Source organism: Misgurnus anguillicaudatus, chromosome 15, assembly GCF_027580225.2.
Source record: "Misgurnus anguillicaudatus chromosome 15, ASM2758022v2, whole genome shotgun sequence".
Lineage (NCBI taxonomy): Eukaryota > Metazoa > Chordata > Actinopteri > Cypriniformes > Cobitidae > Misgurnus > Misgurnus anguillicaudatus.
In genome coordinates this window covers 17,874,653-17,900,571 of record NC_073351.2, presented here as the reverse complement: position 1 = coordinate 17,900,571, position 25,919 = coordinate 17,874,653, and the positions used below count along the sequence as shown (strand labels likewise).

At 36.2% G+C, this 25,919-nt stretch overlaps 1 protein-coding gene across 3 annotated transcripts in view; it reads left to right on the top strand.

The window, feature by feature from the left end:
* The first annotated feature begins 2,629 nt into the window (after positions 1 to 2,629).
* b3gat1a (beta-1,3-glucuronyltransferase 1 (glucuronosyltransferase P) a) overlaps positions 2,630 to 25,919 on the top strand; it is a 92,239-nt gene continuing 68,949 nt past the window's right edge. For all 3 annotated transcript variants that reach the window (XM_055174139.2, XM_055174137.2, XM_055174140.2), the window contains exon 1: positions 2,630 to 3,130. The gene's annotated coding sequence lies outside the window, so the exon portion shown is untranslated. The remainder of the gene's footprint in view (positions 3,131 to 25,919) is intronic.

Genomic DNA, 25,919 nt, shown 5'->3' with positions numbered 1-25,919 from the left:
ATCGCCTTCATCTGGATGATGCAATTTATCAAGATAGTTTTTTTTAACGATGACAAGCCGGAATGTAAAAAAAGAAAACAAGTTGAAATTAATAGAAGTAACGAGGCGATTTTTTAAAATGTAAGGAGTAGAAAGTACAGATAATCGCGTGAAAATGTAAGGAGTAGAATTAAAAAGTCGTCTGAAAAATAATTACTCAAGTAAAGTATAGATACCCAAAATATCTACTTAAGTAATGTAACGAAGTATTTGTACTTCGTTACTTGACACCTCTGTTCACTGTTAATAATGAAGGCAAATACGGACAAAAAATATATAATTTTAAATAAATACCCTCATGGAAGAATATGACTGAGTAGTTATTACTTATAAATCAGTGTATAGTGAATTATGAGCATGCGCATTAAAATGTTAATGCATCACTTATAAGTAATAATAAAAATATTATAAATGTACGATACTGTTCTTATAATGGGGTATACGTGTTGTTGTGTCTTTATAAATATATTTATAGAATAGTAATAACTGCCAATAAATAATTATAAAGGGGGTTAAAATTCATTAAAAGCATGGGCTTCATAGAAAGTGTTACCAACCTGACTTCTGATAAACTACTTTACTTTAGTTCAAATCATAGCTAAAGCCTATCAAAACTACACTGAGTTCATGTTACTGTGTAAAATGTGTACTATAATGTATACAATCTTAACTACAGATTGGCTGCCAAACCTCCCTTCACATAGTGGTGATTCATAATTGCGTCTTCCCTCGTCTTTAGGAAACCAAAACATTTGTTATTTTCAATGAAATATTTGTTCCAGAGTTCAGTTTAGCGACTATCCAGACCATTAAGCAAACAGAAACTGGAAGAAAATCTCCAACTAGACGCGTACAACAACGCATGTGCGTCTGTTGGAACAAAGTGACAAATCACGTTCATGGCTTTGATGTAAACTAAAGGCTATTTAATAAAAAAACAAAAATAGTCTCAGATGGAGGATGGGGGAGGTAACATCACTATAATTAAAACTTGCAAGTACAGTCATTAATGGAAACATATGTTTGGCACAGCCCCCTCACATTGAACTTATGGTCTTGCAATCCCTTTAACTTTTTTTAATGGAACTTCAAAAGAGGGAATAAAACCGCACTCGTCAAGTGATGAAGTCTTTAATATTTTAACAAATCTTTTAATTATAAAGTAATAAAAAGTCATCTAGCTAACCAAATTACCACACACACGCAAACACACACAGGCATGCACACATTGAGGAGGTCGGAAGTAACATGAGTTGAACATTCTGATTTACGATAATAAAAAAGTGAAACCTTTAACACTTTGTCTTTATGTTGTTTGTATTCCGAAGGCCCACTGGTTGACTCGATACAGCTGACTGACCTCATCATCTGATGACAATCATCCAGTGTGTCTCACTTCAATCATTTCTCATATCTGGGTGAGGAAACACGAACACTGATTCTCATCCTGTCAGTGCCCGGGACATCACAAACTAATGTTTATTTAAAATGTCTCACCATCGTAGTTCTCCAAGAGCTCTGAATGTTCTCTCACCACTAAGCTGGACCAGCACATTACGTGGGGTTTTGTAACACTGTGCCATAGCAAAACCAACAGAATGTCTCTGTTTTTGCAATGTAAGAAAGAATCAGTTGACATTAATAGGAGTTTAAATAACTAGTGATTTACCAAATCAGATTAAATGGCTCAGATATATTGACAAACCATTAAATAAAACACGATCCGATACCATCAGCTGTAAATCACAGAATGGTTGATGTGGCTTCAAAGTTGAGCAATGGACAGATTCATTATTAGATGATTAATGACTGTGAGCTCGAATATCTTCACTTATATATTACGCATAAGCAAATCTTTTGTTCTCAACACAATGCAATTGGACTGGGATGCATATTTGATCATGCGCTCCAGATTGCACTGCAATCCATCTGTTCATGCGGCGAACATGTGGTCATCCCAGTGGCCGAATGTCTGAATGGTTAATATTCCCAGGTGATAAAATATTACCAGGCTTTTTAAAAAATTTATTTGGATGCGAAAATACTATTTAGATTTTTTTTTTTCGGAAAGGAGGAAGGATGGAGATGCTGTAATTAAATTACATTTAGTCACTCTTGGACTAGATGCAAATATGAGAAAATGTACTATTTGTTTGAATAACATTATTGCTATTCATATAGAAAATAGCAGTAAAATAATTAAGGTATCTTCATCATTAGGCATAAATTAAAATCCCATAGGACTACACCAATAATACAATTCTTGAAGTTGTTTTCAACATAGTATCTTGTATACTATCTTTAAATTAATTAAGGCATTACAACAATCCAGTGCATGTCTTTTGATCAGCTAAAGAAGAAGTCTGTACAATTTGAATGAGTGAAAATGATGCTGGTTATGTATAGTTTACCGACAAGAGGAAATGTATAGAAAAACATATGCATACACACACACATACAGGATCATTACTATCCATTCAATACCTCCTCCAAATCTCTCTTACCCCCTACTGCCCCCTTATTCTCTCTCTCTCCCTCGTGTTTCTCTCCCAGCCCACCCTGCTCTCAGTCATAATGGTACATGCCATTAGCGAGCACATCTTAAGAGAGGAGGGGGGTCTCTGCCTCTGCGAAGAGGCTACGCTGTAGCCACAAACACATTCACAGATGTGTCTCCATGCGTTGTGACAGCCAGAAAGAGCCGCTACGCTGAATGTAGAGGAAGAAATCGAGGGTCGGAGAAGAGAGACCACCAAGCAAATTACAACACCGTTACTGCGGGGTCTTGCCAAAATCCCTCTCGGATCGTGGGCTTGAGTGAGAGTGTGTCTGACAGTAGAAAGAAGAAAGGGGGGGAATCTACCAGCTGATTCGTTCTCGAGGCTCCTTATTACATGTTTCCACTTTGAAACCTCAATCCAGGTTCTACAGCACAAACAAATACAGAAATCATCTCAACGATCTGACAAAAAACAAAGAAGATCAGAGGAGATACTGAAGAGAGACAAAGAGTAAGAGAAGGACCTAGAGGATTTTCTTGACGAATGAAGCATCAGGCAGCATGTGGTGGAAATAGCCGCATCTACATAAGGTAAGACAACCATTCATTGTTTGATCTAGACAAAACACAACACAAAGAGGCAAAAATCTGTGGCGACAGGCAATCAGTCAATGCATGCCGAGACCGCTGTGCTCTCTCTCGTGTGGAAGATTGAGATACGGTTGTTTGGATGAGCCCTGGAGAATAAGCCATGCATATGTTAAGATGTGATGTTTTCACAGAGATAGACTGATGAAAGCAATCCTTCTTAATCCTGACTGAGCTCCGTTAGCTCCATGATGTTGGCTAGGCAGATTTAGTCACCAGGTGGGAACCTTGGGCAACAGTCATGTTTCTGTATACATCCGTGAGTTAATGCACAGGACTCATCCGGTTGGATATCTCGGCAGTATGTACTGTAGCACACCTGAAGATATTAATCAAGGTTAGGTATCACTAAATTTGGTGATTTTTTCCTATACAAAACTTAAATGCCATATCTGCATTGCAATAATAAGCAGGGAGCTGCCATAGCAGAAGAACTAACACCACAACACGTGAGTGCCACGCAGCACAGATTTCCATCTAAATCTACACCCGGATTTTACGTTCAGTCATTAAAGGCTTAGCTTAGAGCCCCTTCACCCAATTGACCCAGTGTCGCCACTCACAGGAAAAATCCTTGGGAACTAAAATAAGTTATTTGATGCCAATTAGATGAAGAAAGCATCAGTTCAATGTACAGAGTCCACTCTCAATTACTCAGCCAGCTGCTAAAACAATAACAAGCACAGCTAAATATGTCAGAGCTATAACGGCAATACTCCAGGGCACGACTATAAAGCTATTAGTATAGACGTGTCGTGATGTCATCAATGCATCTCTATGAGTCTGTTATATTGTTCCACATTAAGGAATTGGTGCCAAAACAGAACAGTAAGCTTTCGGTTTTAAATGACTTCAATGTTTACATTGATGCATTTGGCAGATGCTTTGATTAACCAAAGTGACTTACAATGCATAAAAGGACAAGTTCGGTATTTTACACTTAAAGCCCTGTTTTCAGATTGTTTGTAATGAAATAGAACGGTTTTGACTGAAATTTCGACATATGATGCTGGCCCGAGAATTTACGGGTGTTTGTTGTTTCACCTCCCACCTCTACAATGGGTATATAGGTGCACAGGAACAATCCTTCCTAAAATGCATTAAACTTTCGTTTACAAAGACGTGAAACTCACCGAGTGGTCAGGGGTGTTCACTGATATGTTCACACAAAAATTGCTGCAAAATACGCATTCCAACAGGTTTTATCATAGTTTTTGCCAACTCCATTGACTTGTATTAGATGTGCTGTGAGTTACGGTATTACTCCGTGCCGGGAACGTTGTTTGTATTCTTGCAATTGGCAAAGGTGGATTATCACCACCAACTGGGCTGGAGTGTCTATTATTCAAGCTCTCAACGGAAGAATATACGGGTGTGAGGCGTTATAGGTCCACAAGTTTACAACGAATGCTAAAACACATGTTGGAAAGCATCTTTTGCAGCGATTTTTGTGTGAGAGTATCGGTGAGCACCCCTGACCACTCGGTGGGTTTCGCGTCTTTGTGGACGAGGGTTTGGTGCATTTTGGGAGGGATTGTTCCGGTGCACCTATACAGCCATTGTAGAGGTGGGAGGTATACAACAAACACCCGTAAATTCTCGGGGCAGCCGCATATGTCGTAATTTCGGTCAAAACCGTTCTATTTCATCATAAACAATCTGAAAACAGGGCTTTAAGTGTAAAATACCGAACTTGTCCTTTAAGGTATACATTTTATCAGTATGTGGGACATTTTGTGCTACTAATGCAATGCTCTACCAACAGGACTACAGCATGAAAGCCTGATTTCAGTGTATGAGCAAAGTTTTCATACAAAACTAGTAAACAGATGAGCTAGTAAAGGGATGAGGACCTAATAGGAGAGGCAAAGAAAACATTATATATTCATTATTAGCATAATATATTATATATTCAGTCAACACTCTGCAGCCAGGTAAAGTTGCCTCTCTCAGTATAATGTGGCTGTTCTCCACTCCAACATTTTTAGCCTTTCCTCTGTCAGCACATAACACTGATAGCTTGTATTTCACCTTCAACAATATTACAGGCTCACAGGAGTATTCTTACTATATATATGCAGTTCAGTAAGCTATGAAATCCCTCAATGCTTTGCTATAACTCATTGCAGGACAACTTATGTGATCAGAGCGCATGGAGAGAACTAAGGTTACAAAACAAAAGAATACAAGCCAACAATATAAGTCAACCCCTCAGATAAATCATTGAAGATGCAGAGATTTTAGGTTCAGCAAATTTCAGAGTTGTTTTGAAGCCCTGTGGGTAAAATTCACAGTGATTCTGCTCGAAACACTTCTGATGTTGGCATTTGAAAGCATGTTAAGAAAGGACTGCTTGCTGCAGGCTCTCTCTTCCACCCTTGCTTACACACAGAAAGAGAGAGAAATACACACGAATTCGCACGCTCGACCTCACACACAATTTTTTGTGAAGCAGACAAACTCTGATTCAAACTGCAACTGCTGTGTGCCATTTCTTTCTTTATTTTACAAAGAAACCCACATTAAAAAAACTGTTTTCATATGTGTCACAAAGGCTATTAGTTTGCTGGTGGCGTTTCGGCTCTCTAAAGACTGTAAAGCGATTCACAACGCCATCTGAATCTCCATGCCATGAATATTAACCAGCACAATTGTTCCCTGAGTGACGCTACCACGGATGCATTATTCATTCATCCCCATGCTGCCACACAGAGTTACACACCGCTATGGCAAGATCAACTCTTTACCAGCTCGCGCCGGCCACCAAACCTATTGCTCTCTTTCTCAATGGCCGGCTAATGAACAGCTGAGAAACAGAATAAGAAAGAAGGAAGAAGGGAAAAGGCAAGAGGACAGATTGCCAGGCCTCAGGCTGGGCTGTTATTCTGCCTTCTTGAAATGGGCACCACAGGGCTTTGAGCTTGTGTTTGGCTGCCATCTCTGGCCCACTTTAGTTGTGCAGTCATAGACACACACACACAGACACACACAAAAATGCACTCTCATTACAGAACCATAACACCCCCAGGGACAGCAGCTGTTAGCCCTGGAAGAGCTTAGCTCATAGTAGCAAAAGGGCTAAGAAGCTAAAATGACTGTGCCATGCCATATTTCCTCAGTGGGGTCTCACTCCATGTGCCAAACGAATCCATTCATTCATATATGCCTTACCTATTTCGTAATGATGCCTGGCAGCTGTACAATTACTGTGTAATCCTATTACACTGATTGCAGATCGGTACCGCTCTATTCTTATGCTTATAATGTATGCGCCTTTGTGTGCGCCCAAAAAAATGTTACTTGGCTAAACCTAATTTAATTGTGGACAGTTTCACACCACGAAAATTGGTCAAATAAACCGCTATGTACTTCATTCAAACACCTTGAGGCAAATTCACTAAACAGTTCAGCACGACTAATATTTGTGTGCAGCCCACCGTTGTATTCTCTAACCACCCACAAACAAGCTTAACCAGGTGCTAAATGTGCTGAAATAGCTCTGTGCCATGAGTATTTAAAATAAGTCATTATCAACCTATTAAACACAAACAACCTCCTTTATATGCAAATTTGTCTTATAATTCACATAATTCAGCTTGTTTACAAAATTCAGCATCGTTGGCTTGACACAGTTACAGTTCTTAAATGGTAGTTTTATAATTATTTACAGTACTCACCCTCATGTCTTTTAGGCCTTATGTCATGATGTCCTTTTTTGATCTTCTGAACCAAACTGCTTTTTTAAGTGTTGTTTGGGTTTACTATTTACTGTACCATTTCTCTGCGTGCACCTTCATGACAGTACAGGAGAACAAATTATACCTGGATACTTGCAGTGAAGTAAAGTATGTTTGTTTCCATAACAACCAGTACTGTAAAATAAATGCAAAATGAAGTTAAAACAACTTGGTTTTGCAAGTCAGTTCAACCTACTACTTTAAGTTTCGTCTCGTGATAAGTAAGGAATAATTGAGAACGGGCCGTTGAATTATTCAAAAATAATGCACACCCAAGGTTGTAATGTGGCATGAGTATTCCTGTAGGCGGAGGTCATATTCCTGGGAAGTAGATGGCTGTTAGTCCAAACCGGTCGTTCTCTGTAGTCCTTGAAAAGCAAATAGAAAATTGCAATTTTTTTTAAGTTCACGATGTAATTACAGAAGAGTCAAATTTTAAATAGGAAAAATGTCAAAACTCTTTTTAGGCGCAATGCTAACGGTCTAATCAGATTCAATGGATTATGCTAAGCTATGCTAAAAGTGGTACCGCCAGACCCGGAGATCGACCGAATAGATTCCAAAATGGTAAAAATCAAATGTTTAACTCTAGAGGAGCTGGAAAATTAGCATATTTTCAAAAAAAAGTGGAATGTCCCTTTAAAGAAAATATATCGCTTGGCATTGAACTTTGAGTTTTATAATTTTGCAGGTATTATTTATGCTCCAACAGCAATATTACACACTAACTTTCTAACTTTATATAATCTAAATAGCTTTTTTACCACAAAGAACCTTTTTTTGAAACAGAAAGATTCTTTAGATGCTAACGGAATCATTTAAAATGTTCTTTTATGGCATCGTGAAGCTATTTTGAACATTGTAATTATCTTTAACAGAATGTCCAAGCTGCTCTTTTGCATACACAGAAATCAAGTGGTGAACACCTGTGTCAAGCAAATATTTCAATGCAAGATTTTTCCCATCCACTTTCATTTTGAATGGAGAGCAAAGTGAATATACCTTAAGACGTTTAAGGTTTTTCTAAAGCTTGTGAATAGGTGGAAAGAATGTTAAGGATACAAATCCTGCCGCTTTTAATAGCAAAAAAGGTCTGAACCATTCAGATGTCTATGAAGACTGTACTTACACCAAAACTGCCTTTTGATAAAAATGTAGAAAATAACACCAAGACCCATAAAGGGATAACAAGCAAATGACCTTTAAAAAACAATCAAGTCTCCCTTTAGTAAATCTAATTCTGCTAAGTAGCTTTCTATCCTGCTTCTTCTCTGAAATAATGGTTGTAATACAAAGAACCCCTCTCCCCACCTGTGATATTTCGTCCGGCAACAGCCCCAAGTTCTAGCACAGCAGATGCTGCTGTGCCTGTGATAGGAGCACTGTAATATATTTGAGACCAATCAGATTTTCTAATTCTGTGGAGTTACTATATAGTGACCATGACTGTTTCATCTACAGACACCAGTTGCATTCATATTTAATTTAAGTCTTCATTCATGTCCCTTTTACACAGGATTTACACATGACCTTGTTTTGTTTTTTGGAAAGGGTCATTTTGGATGAACGGCATGCATAAAATGCACTTTTATTGCACATGCACATAAAAACTTGTTTTGTATAGTATGCTAAAAAGGTCAAGTTTGTTGCTCCAGTTGGTTGGCCTCATCAATATGTCATACAAACCTTTTTAGCATTTACCTGACTAACCCCTAAATGTCAATGAAAAAAATCACTTTGATTGACATGCACATAAAAAGCACATGCAGAAATGCACTTGTTTTGTACAGTATGCCAAAAAAAATCATACAAACCTTTTTCACATTTATCTGACTAACCCCTAATTGTCAACTTACCCATAAATCTGTTTAAACATTAAAAAAGCTTCAACTGTAAACATGGCTTTTTAGACTATACTTATTATGTTTTCTGCCTGACAAAATATGAAATGCTTTTTCATTTGCAAATTGCTTTGAATAAAAGAGTCTGCTAAATGTCAATGTATAAAGTGTAAAAGTAACAGAGCATTTCATCATACCAACAGTAAAATATGGTGGTGGCAGTGTGACAATGATTCAAAACACACCTGCAAGTCCACTTCTGAATGGCTGAAGTAAAAAATTAAGACTTTGTAGTGGCCTAGTCAAAGTCCTGACCTCAATCCTATTAAGATTCTGTGGCATGACCTTAAAAAGGCAGTTTATACTTGAAACCCCTTGGCTGAATTACAACAATTCTGCAAAGATGAGTGGGCCAAAATTCATACACAGCGCTGTAGCAAACTCATTACAAGTTATTGCAAATGCTTGATTGCAGTTGTTGCTTTCTTATTTGCAAGTTGCTTTGGATAAAAGAGTCTTCTAAATAAATGTGTCAATGTATAGAGTGTGTATTAGTACTGTATGTTTTTGGCAGTCACCTGTATGCAAATGTAATTAATTAAATTAATAATTATAACATTATAGCCACTAAATATTTCCATTTCAATAAATCCAAATAAATACTGAATATTTTTGTCAATATTCTAAGAAAGGTATGTAAACTTCTTAATTTAAAATGAACATTATGTTATTTAACAAAATATGCATTGATTGAATTAGTCATATTGGGGTTTTATAATAGCAGAGACATCAACATTTGTTATTTTATCTCATTGAGGTAAAAATAAATAGATAAAAATGTAACAAATCTGTGAAGTAGCATCACTTGAACTCCAATAAAAGGTTTGGTGTTTGTCATCGGGTTGCTTGTTGTAGTAGTTCTGATAATAAACTTGAGTTAATGTAGTTACAGATTGCCTCTCTAAAGCTATTGCCTGCTGTTGACTAGTTGTAATGTTTCTCCAACATGCTATTAGACACCTTTTGTGTAATAAGCTGAAGCAAGATCACATCAATGTCAACAGGCCTTCTGGGTAGTGTCTGATGTGACACTGGGCTGTTCTGGATTTTGTTTTCACTGACCTGCGATGGCCTGTACTTGCTTGCCGTTGCATGTATGTGACAAATAAAAGGATTTCAATTTGTGTTTAACAAGATAAGAGTCACTGCATCATTAAGACATCTACATCTTGCCTTTGGCTTTAATTATCAGTTTTTAAAAAATGAGTTTGATTTAGCCTCCATGGCCTTGAATTAAACCAGTATGATGTATTATTTGGCTTTAAGGTAGGGACTCAATTACCAGTTGATGTACTTCAAATTAAATATGTAAAGATCAGGATCATCTATAGGGGTGAAAAAGTATTCGCCCCTTCCTCATTTTTATTTTTCAGATCATCAAACTAATTTAAATATTACTCAAAGATAACACAAGTAAACACAACATGTAGTTTTAAATTAAGGTTTTAATTATGAAGAGAAAACAATATGCGTTCTTCAGCGATCTTGCGTCCTTGTCTTCTCGCTCTACGCCATCATTAACTGTCGAAGTTCAATTTCGAAGTTCAAGTACAGAGGACGCATGAAAATACCTGGATGTGTTCTTGATATCGAGGATGCATCGAGTGCAGGCTGGCACTGAAATCGCTTTACACCCCAAAAGTCATTGCGGCAAAATAATGGCGGAGGTGAGGTGACGAACAGGAAAATCCCAAGAGCGCAGTGACGAATTATCCAAGAGGTGACAAAAGACCCCACCACAGCATCCAAAGAACTACAGGCCTTACTTAAGAGCAGTGTTCATGACTCCACCATAAGAAAGAGACTGGGCAAAAATGACCTGCATAAGTTCCAAGACGAAAATCACTTCTGAGGAGAAAGGACATAAAGGCTTGTCTCAGTTTTGCCAGAAAACATCTTGATGATCCCCAAGACTTTTGGGAAAATACTCCATGGACTGACAAAATTAAAGTTGAACTTTTTGGAAGGTGTGTGTCCCCATTACGTAAAAGAAAAGGCATTTTAGAAAAAGAACATCATACCAAATATGGTGGTGGCAGTGTGATGGTCTGGGGCTGTTTTGCTGCTACAGGACCTGGAAGACTTTCTGTGATTAATTCTGCTGTCTACCAAAAAATCCTGAACGACAATGTCCGGCCATCTGTTAGTGACCTCAAGCTGAAGCGAACTTGGGTTTTGCAGCAGGACAATGATTCAAAATGTAGCGGATTTCAACCAGCACCACAAATGACACACCGACTCCAAGCTCTTTGGTGAACCACGTCTGCAGTTTAATAAACAAAAGACACGGGATCACACACACATCCTCTCACCAACAGTCTATCTGACTCTCTCCAGTCACATGTAGAACTGCGAGACTCTATAATAAAGTCCATTTGACAAAAAGTCTCTTTGGTCACTCATTACATTTCTTACACAAATATACATAAACAAAAATTATATAACAAAATAAAATGAATTCAACATGTACACTTTCCCTTTACATTAACATTACACTTAACAGGAAACACATTTATCATCAGACTATATTTAGCCAATTTCACTCAGTTATGTAATCGTATAGTGGTTTGTTGATTTACATACCTGCAGTTTAATAAACAAAAGACACGGGATCACACACACATCCTCTCACCAACAGTCTATCTGAAGGATGCGAGACAAAACAGATTAATCCGTGTCCTCCATTAACACAGTGACTGCAAACTCAATTTGGGCCTCAGTTGACTAAATACACACAAAATACGATTTAAATAAATATTACACACATTCAACTTAAATTAAATAGACAACATATCACTTCTACAGACTCAATCCACCAAAATTTTGTATTTAAAACTGATATTAAAAGGAAAAACTCGCACTCCAAATTAGCGTGCGGGCGGCAACATTAAACAAACATATTAAGGCCACTCGTTTGTAAAACTTGCTAAATGCATCCGATTCTTCACAGAAAATCAAATCTATGCACTCAATCCATCTTTTTAACACTTTTAACATTGATATTGACTCATATTTTTAACCATTTTTACACTTTTATCAATCGTTATACAGAGATGCAAAAACACCAACCTGACTCTCTCCAGTCACATGTAGAACTGAGAGAGTCGGACGCGACAGCGCCACTAAGTGACGTCACTCAAACTTAAACTATTTATTTTTCACAAAGTAAATTTTTTCCTTGTATAATATAAAAAAATGAAGAATGAAAATAAGATGGATGGATAAGAAAAACGTATGACATTACAAAAATAATTAAATGTCTTCAAATTAAATCTCTTTCAAAATAAAAGACGCTAAAGTTTGCTGGAACACAAAACTCAGAACACTACAAAAACACACCAGCAAGTTCACCTCTGAATGGCTGAAGAAAAACAAAATGAAGACTTTGGAGTGGCCTAGTCAAAGTCCTGACCTCAATCCTATTAAGATGCTGTGGCATGACTTTAAAAAGGCAGTTCATGCTCGAAAACTTTTTAGTGTGGCTAAATTACAACAATTCTGCAAAGATGAGTGGCCCAAAATTCACCCACAACGCTATAGCAAACTCATTGCAAGTTATTGCAAACGCTTGATTGCAGTTGTTGCTGCTAGCGGTGGCCCAACCAGTTAATTAGGTTTGGGCCTTATAAAATTATATATATTATATTTAAATATTATATATAATTTAATTTAAATAAGTTTGATGAGCTGAAACATTAAAGTGTGACAAACATAAAAAAATCATGAAGGGGCCAACACTTTTTTACACCACTGTTTGATTGAAATGAATAATCTATAGACAAAAACGCTATAACAGTCTACCTGAAATGTTTCATTTGATGTAATTTAGCACAGATCTGTTTCTAATAAAACACATAACAACCCAAGATCTGAGCCACTGAGTCACTGCCGTTACGACTCTAAAAAACCCAGTCCATCGCTAAATGTGCACAGGCCATATATTTTTGTTTTAAACAGCAATGTAACAACAGCGATTTATTCAGATTAAATAAAATTTATTTTTAATTTACAATTTTTCATTATTTACAGCTTTGTAAGTAAAAATAATTCGGATAAAATTATAAAATATCTGGTATTATTGCTCTTTTTTCATTAAAATCATAATAAATCATGATAAACTCTCACACACTGAGGCACAATTGTGGAGTCAGACCTCGTGGGATTTAGGTTGCTCCAAGCCTCATAATAGGTGGCACAACCAAAATATTCACTGACCTGGAAAGCATGGCAACAGTTACTATGCAAGAGTTACGCCAGCAAAGACTGATGACACCATGGAGGTGGGAGATTGATAAAATCCTTATATTATGTATACTCAATTACAATAAAGGCTAAATATTTTCGGTGTAAAATGAATTTGTATGCTTCAGAGCATGTTAAACGTCTCTGTATGTTGCATTCAATCTGAGAGTCGACTATTGATTTTCTACCCAGAGTGAGATGTCATTTCAGCACTTCCTAATGCTGCTTTTCATTTTTGATTTGTCCAGCCTGGTTTGGTTTTTCCTGGTGTACAGTTCCAAGGTGCTAGGATGCAAGGTGCATGCACTTTGGAAATTGCTATTTCAGCTTAATGAACGTTGGAGAAATCTATAAGGTCCATCAGTTGTACAGATTATGTTTACAAAGGGGGACTGTGAGCAGCTGGTGGTAATTACTCTCCCGAAAAGTAAGCCACTATTGCTAGGAAAAGTACGGGATTTGAAAACCATGTCTATAACCACAAGCTTCAATCGGTCCAGCGTTTCTAGATATCAGATCACGTAATGATCGTTTGACCGCATGCCAATATGCGGTTCTCTGCGGGACGTGTAGTTTGAAAGTGTCAGTCATGCACAGACCACTCAATGTTTTTACACAAATATTTGACTCATACTTGCTGAAAGAATCCATGTGGTTTAATGACCAGGAGGGTGCCGGGGATTGGACGCTGTTCTATTGTTACATAAATGCTAAATGAGATAAACAGAAAACGAATCGATTTGTCCACAGTGAAAACATGTCAGTGGGAATTCAAAGGTAAAATCTCTAGTTTATCGACAACCACATGCTGGACCAAACTATTCCGCATGCATCTATGGTAGCAAACTGTGCTCGTACTGACATGCTAATTTTATATTTTTAAGACAGTGTGCATGTTAGTAGCATGGGGATTATCTCTTAAACTCGTGCTGGGTCAATGTTTATCACATCACTGCAGTCATTTTAAACCTGTACTAAAACCAACTCCGCCTAAGGAAATTCAAAACACATTTTCAATAACAAAAATAATGGCTGCTTTTCTTTTTCTTACCTCACAGACCATCTTTGTATTTAGAACGATCGAGCTGGAGATTTTAAACTGCCATTTTGAGGTTCATATGCATGGTGTGTACTGTATATACAGTACCATTTATAATGTCTAGATAAGGTTTTAACAGAGTGGTCATTGGTTCGATACCCATGCACGGCAGGAACCGACTGAGGTGCACTGGCGCTGGACTGATAGCTGCCCACTGCTCTGGGTGTGCTTAAAATCATGACTTGCAGTGCGTGTGTTTACAGTGCGTTAAATGCAGAGACATTCACATCTCTTTTATTAGTTGGAGGTCATTTGCGATCTAATGCCGACGTCTCGGAATTATTAGAAATAATAAACAAGCTAGGCTAGAGAACTCTCTCCCTCTCTGTATATCATGTGAACGTCAGCCAGGCGTATGTTGCATGAATTCGATTTTTTATAAAATCCAAATATTACAGGAAATCAAAGAATTAGTGCAATACTGTAATCCTGTAATGCCTTATTCTTGTTACTTTTTCATATAATAACACTACTTTAATCTAGTTAGAATATGGATATGTTTTTTAAACTTTATTATTTTATTGGTATTTAGACTTCTTTAAGGTCTGTGTACTTTTGCATCCATTAATTTTTCCTTTATAAACCATGATATATGATATATAAAAAATATTGATGTATTTTCGTATTGTTGTTTGTAAGTTTTTGCACCTTTATTATACATTAGAAAAATGCAGAACTAAAATTAAAAATTGCGATATTAGCCGTTTCACATTCAGACTTTGTCAATGATCGCAGTACTTTGCTTCATGCATGTAAACATCATCCTTCTACAAATTTTTTTAATTTCTTCATTGCAAGTTTTTGTCAAATTATGTTAACCCAGCAAGCAAAAACCGAGAAAGTATAGACCCAATATATAGTCCGGCTATGAGTAACACACTTGCACCCTAAATAACCTTGAATTTGGTTACTTGCTGCTTTTGGCAAAATAACTTGGAGAAGTACGATATTTCATTAAAGTCAGCAGGTGTACAAGGTGTTTGCTTTCTTTTTTTAACATGTTCTATTCTTGGTTTATTCTTGGGCTATGGTTAGACTTCTTTTAGACTTTCACTGATAAACCAAATTTTACCTTGTTTTAGCCAAAATTGCTTGCTGGGAAGCAAGCAATTATATAAGAATAAGAATAACAATATATATTCTTATATAATTGCTTGCTCCCCAGCAAGCAATTTTGGCTCAAACAAGGTAAAATTTGGGTATATATATATATATATATGTGTATAACCGCAGCGATGACTATATGACAAAGTAAGTGTTTTGGTTAATGCCATTAATGTTTATTTTTTAATCAGTGTATGCCACTGTTCAACTAAATGAATATAACATGGCAAAGATAAATGTACATTTATATATTGATTCAATAAATTTATAGCATTTTGAAAAAAAAAGTTTTTTCCTGGATTTATTGCATTTTGAGGGAAAAAATCATTCGTTTTATAATAAAATATAATATAAGGTTATATTTGGAACTAAATCAAGGGTTAAAAGCTAAATAATAAATATAATATAATGTTATATTTGGAACTAAATGAAGGGTTAAAATCTAAATAATAAGAATAATATATTGTGAAATAATTCAAAAATCACTATGGTCTGATAGTTCTTACGACTCAGCCGAAAAGTCTTTACCTTAAATGAATACGTGTATTTATGCAATGGCCGGGACTATTATTATTATACAACATAATTGTAAGATTAGGCCTATATCATTTGTGTCAAAATTTGTTTCATTAGTTCGCATGCGCATTCAGTTTAGTGAATAATGGTAAACGAACTTGGCTTGCTATCCTCAGAGGGAGCTTGAACCTGATTTCACATTTTTCATTTTTATATTTATTTGTAAAAAAGAAAAATGAATAGATGCAAAAGTACACAGACCATCTAAGTATTAATAATTTGAACATTCCACTAAATTGCCAAATAACAGATCTACATTAAATCATAAACCATATCCTGTCAGCTTCTATGTCCTACTACAGTCACTAGAAATGATGTTGGTCAGTTGATCCATAGCAGCATCAGCAGACTCTGGGGTGTTATTAGATTAGAAGAGTGATGTGGTCTCTATGTTAAAATATTGACCTGTTAAAGCTACAAATTTCTCTCAACTGTATAAGGTCATACGTGAAATATTAAGTGTGCTATACACTTATTTTCTCCATTACTGTATATGTCATGATGATATATACATATTCTTTATAAATATATGCCCCTTTAACAATGACTATTACCCAATAATTTGATCATCTACTACAGTTATCTCTATGTGATCAGACTGAATGATGTTAATAAATATGTTATTTACAATCTGTGTTAGTCTAAAGCACAGCGTTTGCTGCTTATACAAACAATATGTCCCAATGTTTGTTCTACTCTTTAAAGTTGGCCTTGTGATATTGTCTAGCTGCATTGAATCTTGAAAATCATGGCTATTGTATAGCTGACCTTCACCTTATCAGACAGGCCAGCTTTTTCTTTTAGATAAGCATCAGTGGAACAAACATTAGGAGCTCAGATTGTGTGGAACAGGCAACCATTAGGCGGTGTGTAATTGATCGGTGTTTCACTCTCTCACACTTTCTGTGCATCAAAGGGGTGAATCATCACCACAGTAGAACGATACTGTATGGAAGAAAAGAGCTGTATATACATATATGATACATTCTCATTTACACCCATGCAAAGGGTAAACCTATGTGAGCTAATCAACCTGAGATGCAAAAGCTCTGAAGGCTGTTTCTCCTTAATGTGCATCATGCAACAGGAAGGTACATATTTCAGATCTCTCTAATCTACAACTCCTGTCTCCGGTCTCAGTCCTTCAGTGGAGGCGTTTACACACACACACACACACACATACACATCCTCATCAGCCTAACTCACAGAGAGAGGTTGTCAAAACAATGGCCAATTAAAGTCCTCCATTTGTACGGTACACACTCTACAGGCGATTAGTTGAAGAGAGAAGAGCAATGTGGCTTTCAGAAGGCATATAACATACGTATTGTATGTAACATTAGTGTGAAATGCAGTGTGCAGGCAAATTTAATGAAGATGAGCAGACTGTATTTGTGCCCTCCAGATTAAGAATGTTCTGTATTGCAAATACTGTATTACAAATTGATGTATCTGTTATCTTTGGTGGGATACATTTTTTCTGGCTTGATCATGTGTAATTTGGCACAAACCCATCCAGTTGGTACACAATAATCTGCAGGAATCAAATGTATTGTCATATGTGATTGTCACAATAGGGTGCTTGAGATTAAAAAATACTTCTACAGTATTTTGCATTTTGTTTTTTTGTTTTCATAATCATTACCAATTTAAATTACTGGTAGGCTAAATTGAATTCATGGTTTATTAAAGCAATAAGCCCCAAGAAGCAGTGGGTTACCAGTGCATTTTATAACAGCTAAGGGGCATTGTTAGGCACGACACGAAGCGGAGTGCCTAAACCACCTTAGCTGTTATAAAATGCACTGTAACCCCACTGCTTCACGGGGGTTATTGTGTTTATAAAACGGTTACTTCATATGCATAATGTTAGCGGGATTTTATCAAATAAAACACAGATAAGTTGTAATTATATTAGTACAAATATTACTCTTCCGCCAAACAAAATAGTTCCTCAGAATCAAGTGTGACTGAAACAGAGCGCAGTCCCAACCAACACAGACGCAGCAAAGACACAATGAAAATATGATTTAAGACTGTGGTGTTTATTTTTTATAAATCACCATTCATCTAATTTATACATTAACATTTATATCGTGCAACTGTTGAAGTGATGATCAAATATGCTTGGAAGCATGCTGAACTCTTTCCCCGTCAGCGTTTTACCCAGTTTTAGTTTAATGCCTTGAAGAAAAATTATCTTCTTTAAATAAACATAAAGTATCAAATGAAATAACAGACCATCCGCTTTCAAAAAAAAAAGTTTCATCCTACCTTAATTTGTTCTCTTATCACCTCTCAATTTTTTTTAGCTAAAAGCTGAGAGAATTCCATTTATGCGAATAACTTTTGTAAAGAGATCAGATTCAGAGCCTGATCAAAACACGCTGTTTTTAGTGTTGAGTGAATGCATCAGTGTTTAAGTTGGGTAAGATCGCCACCCAGTGGATAGAGGAAATATGAATTTGAGTTAGAAACTCCTCAGGGAGCGTTTTCTCTTTATTGATGAGATGACTCAACAATATTTATTGATATTAATCTGGATACCGCCATAATTGTGCAATTGTATACAAATAAAAATGTAATGCGGTCTGAACCGTGGGTTTACCGGGGTATTTTATCACGGCTTAGAATGAAGAACCAGAACTGCCTGTTTTATAATGAGGTTTTTGTTATGTCTTGCTTTCAAGCTGAACCAACTCCACAAAATGTTACTTTGTTTATTTCCAAGTATAAATTAGATTTTGAATCCCACATTTATTTTGTTTATTTTGTAATCTTTTTAGGATAGACTTTATTGACGTTTCCGTGAGGCTTGTGGTAAATAATTTTTATTCAAAGCAATGTTGCTTTGAGTTTTTGTTTGTTTAAGACCCAAGTGTGCCAACCAAAACTAAGCCCTGGAATTAAAAAAAAAAATAAAAAAAATAAAAAATCTGTCATAGTTGTTTTAAACCTGTATACATTTCTTTATTCTCCTAAATAATAATAGTCTCTAAATAATCAGTTTATCTTGAAATGTTGCTTATACAGTAGTTCAAATTAGTATAAGGGGCGGTTCACATTTCACTTCTTTTGTGCACTCACATATGTAACATATCAAATAGAGAGTGACGCGGTCACGACGTGCCACAGCCAGTTGAAAATACTTCAACTTTTCAGAATGCCACATCTATTAAAAATTGCATGGCCCTAAAGAGCTACATTTTAGATGTATTTTACATCTTTACCTGTAAAGCAGTTTATTCTCATACAAAATTGATTAATTGTTGTTAATTAGTTTGCCTGTTTTCTGGCCTGTTGTTGCGTTCAAACAAAACAAAGTCTTTTTGTGAAGGTTATTTAGAACAAAGAGAACACAACGCTGCCACAATAAAGAGAGATACTTCTCTTTGCACAAAAACAAACTCAAGCCAATTCACAGCACCCCTTCTGGGGTCCGGGCTCTTATGAGATTTTGATCCGCTAGTGCTCTGCCTGCCAATGCGACTCTGAAAGATCCTAGGAAGGGCAAGCAGGACACACAGAGCCGAGCTGAGACCTTGGCACAGCGTTGCTGACTGGCAATACTGATTTGTTCCTTCTGTTTCCACGGCAACAGCCATGCGTGGTTTGTCGTGCTGTACACATGCAGGAGGGAGGAAAAAAGACGTCGTGCTGTATTGGTACCATTTTGTGATCAATGTTCAGCAGCTACACATGACTATCAATACAAATGTATTCTTAAAATCTTTATCTATTTGTTAATGTAGGTATTTAATTTAAAGCAATGACAAGCGGTCATGAAATTAACTTTGCTGGATGCAAAATCTAAAGATAAAGCTTTTTATCTATAGATTTTGCAGATATTGATTTTTGTAATTTTCTGTATCCTTAAGCCAACCGAGGTTTCATTTCCTTTATCAAAATCTCTTGTTTTTCAATGTAAAATATGCCTAAATTACTGTGGTAAGTCTCGTGCTGTGTGCGATCTGGTGAGAATTGAGCCAACAGAACCAGATGCTTTGTAGAGTATCATTGTCTCTCCTGAGACTGCGAGTCTGCATTAGCGCTTTTAATCAAATGCCTGTATCTCAGTGAGAGGCGAGGAAGCAGATCGGTCCTCTTCATCAGCATCTCTCACTGACTTTCATTAGACACTATCTAGATTCAAATTCACTGGTGTCTCTAACATGAAACATTTTAGTTTTAAAGCCAGCTCGTATGATGAGAACCAGAATGAGCTCACAAACAATGCAAACGAAAAATATAATGGCAAACTAGAGAAAAAATAAATATTTTAATATACAAAAAAATTGAGGAGTAGATCAACAAAAACAATAAAAACAGTCCTTTTTTGCTGCCCCAGTAAATGTCAGTAACGCCAAATTTTTGGCCAATGAGAATCAAAGGCACCAATCAGCCAATGGAAACCATTTTTGGCCTCTTCAAACCCATTGTTTCTGCCATATTGTATACTTTTAATGCTTCCTTTATTCTTATTGCAGATTTTCAAACAATCTAAAGTCAAACATAAAATCAATTTAAATTACATTCCAGATAAATCGGTTCTAGTGGTTTTAGAAATGAACTATGCTGCATCAGATAGCACAAACACATTTTTCCCTGCATAACATTTAGTTACTTTCAGTGTTTTTAAGCCGGTTTCATGTTTTGTTATAGCCTATTTTACATTCACCAGTGTGAACAGTTTTGTCAAAGCAGGTATACGCCAAAAGTTAATATATGAACCTTTATCTACACTCTAAATTCTACTGGGTTATTTTTAACCCATGCTGGGTACAGTAAATATTGGATAAAACACGTGCTGGGTTACAAATTACCTAATGTTGGGTTACAAATGACCTAATACTGCGTTAAAATTACCCAATGCTGGGTTACAAATTACCCAATGCTGGGTTACTAAGTACCAAATGCTGGGTTACAAATGACCCAATGTTGCGTTAAAAATTACCCAATGTTGTGCAAAAAATTTCCCAATGCTGGGTTTAAAATTAACCAATGCTGGGTTAAAAATTAACCAACGCTAGGTTCCAAATTACCCAATGCTAGGTTACAAATTACCCAAATGCTGCGTTAAAAATTAACCAATGCTGGGATAAAAATTACACAATGCTGGATAAAAAATTACCAAATGCTGGATAAAAAATTACCCAATGGTGGGTTAAAAATACCCAATGCTGGGATAAAACTTACCCAATGCTGGGTTAAAAATTACTCAATGCTGGGTTACAAATTACCCAATGCTGTGTTAAAAGTTACCCAATGCCGGGTTACAAATTACCCAATGCTGGGTTAAAAATAACCCAAATGCTGGGATAAAAATTACTCAATGCTGGGTTAAAAATGACCCAATGCTGGGATAAAAATGACCCAATGCTGGGTTAAAAAAACCAATGCTGGGTTAAAAATTACCCAATGCTGGGTTAAAAATTACCCAATTCTGGGATAAAAATTACCCAATGCTGGGTTAAAAATTACCCAAATGCTGGGATAAAACTTACCCAATGCTGGGTTAAAAATTACTCAATGCTGGGTTAAAAATTACAGATGCTGCGTTAAAAATTACCCAATGCTGGGTTACAAATTACCCAATGCTGCGTTAAAAATTACCCAATGCCGGGTTACAAATTACCCAATGATGGGTTAAAAATTACCCAAATGCTGGGATAAAAATAACCCAATGCTGGGTTAAAAATTACCCAATGCTGGGTAAGAAATTATGTTATAATATCCCAGCAGTTGGGTCTATTGGGTCAATTTAAACCCAGCAGTGTGTTCTGTCCAATATTTTCCCAGCATGGGTTAAAAATAACCCAGCCATTTTTAGAATGTAAATTCAGTAGAGAAGGAATCTTGTCATCCAAACTATAGGACCCATTAGTGTCATACTGTATTTCTCCCTAGATGAGCCATTTGCAGTTCCATTACCACCTGTCTGCATTGTGCCTCATCATCCTTACTGTTTTGGCATGCAGGCTTTATCCTCATTTACCATGTAAGCAGATTCAGGCATTACCCCAGACAAGCTGTGGATGTACAGCTTGTGGGACCTGCTAAATATAACCACTTGAGAGTTTTGCTGGGGTTTTCGTCCGTGTTTGTGTGGAGGAGATCAGAAAGAGGTTAGTAGTGTATGTTATCCAGATATCAGCGGGTTAAGCTGAGTGTAAAGACGTATAAAGCTGTTGAAAAGAAGTATGATCCTCTAAAGACTAATCTGAAAAGACTTCATGTCCACACTGTAAAGAGTAAAAGTGGGATTTCACTGTAAGTTCGAGAAAATATTTAAGTGTTACAATTGAAGTAATTTTTTGAGTAGATCCAACTTTTACTTTTTACAGTGTAGGTGTCCTTTATCATTTGTTGGATCAACTTAAAAAAAAACTTTAATTTTAACATCTAAAACATTTTTTTTAACTTATATGTAAGTTGTAAGTTGAAAAATGTAAATATAAAAAAATCTATTAAACTAATTTTTTAAGTTGATCCACTTTTTACGGTATTGTTGTTTATCATTATCATCTAATGTATGGCTTCATATGGAACCTTTAATATCTATTGAATCTATTCAATTCTTTGCTGCCTTAATTTTTTTTTTGTTTAATCAGCTCAGATTTACAAATCATTTCAACTTACTATTCTTTATCTTGACTAGAGATGAGGTGATATAACTTATAAAATATAATTTAAATATATCAACTTAATTTTATAAGTTGTAGCAACTCATCTTTTTAATTTTAGTTTTTTCCTCTATGGAGTAACCATTCATGTACCTGAAGAGACCTTTCTTTCACCCTTATTTTTAAAAGCCTTACTGACAGACTTCTTCACATGCTGTTTTCATTTACACTTGCAGTGGTGTAAAAACCTTTCATTGCCGTGTTACTCAAATTACGATTTGCAAACACTCGCACTGCTTCACTACGTTCATGAAAATGTTTCCTCTTACTTACTATTTACTTAGTAAGTAGGTTGAAATGAAATAATTTATCATCCAATGTTCTCAATTGATAAAATATCAGCCTTTAAACCCTGAACAAATAGAGTGGAAGCAAGAGTGTTTGCAAGGGAAAATACATCATCCCATCCATCTGGTTAGATTCAGAGTGAAATAAGTTCAGTGATTCCTTTGTTCAGATCGGCTATAATGATGTCTAGTGTGCGAAGAGATTATCTTACACCAGATGTTGTTGTGTGACACTGACATAACACATATTTGAAAACAGATCAAACACTGATCAGATACTTTTTCTCCCTCCATCTTTAACGCTTAAAAAATACACAAATCCATCACCAGCACTGTGCAACACAAACCGCACATCTTCACGCCTTTATGGGAAGGTTATTTTATACCGACAGTGTGAAAAATTTCTCAGTATTTATGTTAAGATTTCATGAAAGTACAAGAAAGTAAGAGACACATTCAGTGATTGATGTGTAGGATTTTGGCACCATTGAGCCCCAGTTGAAGAAATGAAGAGTCTATGAAACACCTCAGTCTTGTCCTGCCTGTCGGGGTACAATGATGGGATCTTTGGGTAATGGCTTTTTAGAGTGCAGTGTAATGTCAAAGATATAGATATAGGGACAGATGACAGTTCAGCCCCATTTCTGCTAAGGACATGGATGTGTTATCTTCGGATAGCACGTTGTGTCCATATAGATAGTAATGTTTAAGGTCATCTCTTATTAATCTGTATTAAATGATTAATAGATTATTTTACTTTATACTACGAGTCCATTGAATGTTTGAATCTGATTGGCTGATGAACGTTGTGAGGTGTGCAATTATTTTCTGGAAAACACACGGCAAATGTAGTTTCAGGCAGCTCTCTTGACCACATTACAGGTCCATATCACTTCGCATAGTTAACTGTAATAACGGACTAACAAAAACAACATGACAGACGATTTTCTGAGGCAATAACAGCACTGCTTAGACGCACAGAGGTAGCCTCGTTACACAATCTCTCTCTCAACAGCTCAAGCCTCCATTGCCAGCTTTAAAATGATGTTTTGGAACAAGCAAAAGAGCGGTTGGATGAGACGCGGAAGAAATAGTCCTATTCACAATAGCGATTTAAGTACAAAAACCGGACGAATCCCTTTAAATATATCATGTGATCGATGTCTTAAGGTGTGGTAACCGTAGTATAAACGGAATAATTGACTTTGGGACGTTGAATTATTGAAAAATAAGGCACACCCGAGGTGTAACACCACCTCGGGTGTGCATTATTTTTCTAATAATTCAACGGCCCATCATCAATTATTCCTTACTTAAAAGCTGTATATTTTTATATTCTAAAATAAATAATAACATTTGATTATGGGACAATTATAAGATAATGGTACAAGTTCACAGTACTTAAATTTATGTGTTTTACAACTTAGATGGCCTGATGCAACCGGTTTATTTAAATGGTTTGAGTTAAGTTAACTGTTAGGTTTTACAGTGCATAAGCAAAGATGATATAGTTAGTTGTATTGTATAGAGACTGTATAGTTTTATTTCATTTTATAAATGTGATGGTATTTTATTTTGTTTAAGTCTCTAATGAATAAAATATCTATCCTGTGACTGTACTTAATTGTAGCAGTATTATGAGCAAAGTAGGGCTGTGCATTGTAATAGTTAGCTGTATCGATAGTGTATCATTATTTCAATCTCTACTATCGATATTTTAAAACCATCAAATCCCTCTGTGTGCGTCTGCCGCTGCTGTAGTTGTCCCTGTCCAGTTGTCTGCCATATACGGCCATTTGGCCAATGTCTCAGAAGTACGAGGAAGTGAGAAAATGGCAGAAAATTTTAAAACACCTGCAGCTCTATTTTTTTTTTACATTTTTGATAAAAAAAAGCAAAAAGTATTGCAATGTATCGCAACATGCAACGCATTGCATTGTATCGTGATACATATTGTATCATGGCCCATGTATCGTGATACGTATCGTATTGGGAGGCCCTTGCCAATACCCAGCCCTATAAGATTGGGTACTGCTATTTCTAAGAATTGTGGAAAATGCAGCTCTTAATATCTCCCGCCTTCCATTCAATAAAGACTTGATGATACTTATGAGATACTTGCCAAATGGTGTATTAGTGCAATTTGAGCTTAAAGGAAAACACCACTGTTTTTCAGTATTTTAGTATGTTCTTACCTCAACTTAGACGAATTAATACATCCCTATCTTTTTCAATGCGTACACTTAATCTTTGTACAGCGCTTTGTGAATGTGTTAGCATTTAGCCTAGCCCCATTCATTCCTATGGCTCCAAACAGGGAGGAATTTAGAAGCCACCAAACACTTCCATGTTTTCCCTATTTAAAGACTGTTACATGAGTAAGTATGGTGGCACAAAATAAAACTTTTGTTTGGAGCCATAGGAATTACAAGTTTTTAAATCCCGAAAACATACAAAAGTTACTCCCAAAGTCTAGCCTGTAGTGTATTTTTCTGTTAGCATGGCAAGAACCATTAAACAAAACTGATTTAAGATTTAAAATGACCAGCATCATGTGTGTAGACACAGAATAAGAATTTTGAACCACACCACTGAGCCGGAAAAAATGTTTGCCCCTGTTCCTAATTCATAAAAAACGATGTAAGCCCTGAACTCCTGTCTGGGGCAGCGTACTGCATGACAAACAGCTTACCCTGCTTTTAGCCCAGTTCAATAAGGCCAAAATTGCCACTTACATGATTTTGCAGAAAGTATGGCAGATGCAGTTGAGACAGACTGTGCAGTCTTGTGTCGAAGCAATTTGGGTCTCACATTTCAAGCTGAGGTAAACGTAGAAGTGGAGCTAATTTTATAGACAGCTGTGAATAAAATAGAGGTTTCAGTAGGTGCCTTTATTACATTTCGGTACTCGCTGTCTGTCTTGCTGTCAGAAGATGCCATTGGGAAGAAAGAGAAACTGAAAATATACCACAAAACCTCACAAATGAGTTCCTATTAATATCTCAGTTGTTCCTCTTATAAAGTAATGCATTTAAATAAGAAAAATTGACACTATTTTTATTACTATATTTCTCTTCTGTTTGACATTTTTGTGTCACCATAA